We start from the raw sequence: 2,305 nt of genomic DNA, 5'->3' as shown, positions 1-2,305 counted from the left end.
CCTCACAATGTGTCGTAGCTTGTAGATCTGCTATTTTCATGTGGGCTTGTTTTCGTAGGCCTGGGCACTTCTCTTGCAAAGATGACAAAACAGCAAGAGGAAGAGGATGTTATGCACGGTTACAAGGACTATTAAAAGAGGACAGGAAGCGAAGACCGTACGGTGGACTCCATGTTGCTCCCTGGAAGGAAAGAAACATGCCAGTTGAGACCAAGGAAGCTGAACGCGGAAGTGTTGGCTGCATATAGCCTATTGCGCATGTTTCTTTCCTTCCAGGGAGCAACATGGAGTCCACCGTACGGTGATCGCTTCCTGTCCTCTTTTAGTAAGTCCTTGATGGGTTATAGGAAACAGGACAATAGGAAAACAGACTACAGTCGCTTAGAAGAATCCGAGCTTGATTTGGTGGGTGAGGTTGGAATTCTACATACTGGCCATGCTATTTAGATCCCTCGATGCGAGTGTTTTCACTATATGCAGCCAGCTGCAGCATATAGTCGTCAGAGAAATATATAGCATTGTACAGTACGTTGAACATTGATGCTTCTGAACAATATTTTTTTTCCTGTAACTCTTCAATGTATACAGTACATCTCTGCTGTCGGGAAGAAACCACTTAACTCCAAAAATTCAGGAAAAATATATATATATATATATTTCTTTTCTGAAAATGAAGACACCTTATATTTTTAAAACAAAGCAATCATGCCTCATCAAAGTTGGTATTGCGACTTCATATAATTGAGAGTGGGAGAGGTGGTGGAGTTAGCTGCTTTAGCAGACAGTTTGAAGGTCCAATGGAGTTAAGAGGTTTGGTCCGAAGCACTTTTTACTACTTTTCATTGGTTAATTTTTTTTTAAACCAACACACAGACGTAAAGGGTGTTCAATAGCCTTGATTTATGCCAACAAATACACAAAGAAAAAGATTCCAATACTATTGGCATGGAACCCGGGCGGTGTATTTGTCAGCACGCGAGGCCATAAGCATGGCAGCTGCTCACCTGGCGCCTGCCTCACTCGGGCACGCATCGCAATCCTCATGGCCTCGCTGTAGGTGCGCCTATGGTCCTGCTAAACCATCTGGGCTAACATCCAGGTGAAACAACCATACGTCTCTCTAGAGAGACTCTCTCTATACAGCACCGTGTCAAAATGGAGTCCCGTTTATAAACACGATAGGCCGGGGGACAAGTAGGTTGACAAGGAGATGTCAAATCCCTCCTCAAAGACGGGGATATAGCATATAGTGTGCAGTTAAAACCTTCTGCTGGAAGCCACCATTGCGGCAGCAGAATACAGAATACGACGACTGTGGCGTCTCCACCTGCTAACCTCCTTGCTATAAGGTGACAACTCCTTGCTCAGGAGAACAACTTCAGCTTAATTGCGGCAGGTCGTTACTGCAGGTGTGCTCGTGTTGAATGTTGACAGGACAGCAGGCCTTGTGAATGGTGAGGTTTTATTCTAGTCGCTCTACAGAGAGAGAGAAAATAAATAAATAAACCAAATGAAATAAAATAAACAGTGCCACTGTACAGAAGAGCTCCTGTGAAATTCACACAAAAAATAATGTTTTTTTTTCTTTTTTCTCTTTATCATTTCTTTATGATGATGTATTTCAGTATGAATTTACAAGCGATGTATACAGGTGTAATTTCTAAATATATTCAAAATAGTTTCCCTTAAAAGTCTTTGAGGAAGTGTTAGTTCTCTTTTTTTTTCTTCTTTAAAAAAGAAAATAAAGGAATAAATAAATAAAACATAAGCGCTATTCTTACAGCAAATAATAAAGAAAAGTCTTGTATCTTTGGAGGGATAGCAGACTCAAAGTAGAGGGTTGCTCTGTTTTGTTTGTTTTTTTTGTGTCTTTTTTTGTTTAGTTTTTTTCTTTTGCATGTTTAGCGTCTTTACATTTAAGTACTGACTAAAGGTGAAGGAGAAGGAAGAGAGAAGCAGAGCTGGTGATACAATAATTCTCACCTGCCATTGGAGGAAGAAGAGCAAAGTACACGCCCCCCAACCGCACCTCTGGCTTATAAGCCTAATTCACACTTAGTTGTGCGACGGGTGTCTCTCGCCCAGAGACAACGGCCTCCACCCACAAGCTGACGGCGCGGCCGCGGAGCGCGGCGGTGCGCCGTCGGCTTGTGGACGTGACGCCGCGCCTCGGCCGTCCGTCGTGCGACGGAGCATAAATTAGGCTCTTAATAATGAACCAAAGCCCTGACCCCTGACCCTGCACGACCCCCAGTCATTGGACGAAAACCTCTGGCCTGATAAATGACCCCGACTCTCCGAGCCA

Source organism: Protomyctophum bolini (assembly GCF_963924005.1).
Source record: "Protomyctophum bolini genome assembly, chromosome: 11".
NCBI lineage: Eukaryota > Metazoa > Chordata > Actinopteri > Myctophiformes > Myctophidae > Protomyctophum > Protomyctophum bolini.
Note: the sequence above shows the minus strand (reverse complement) of the source record.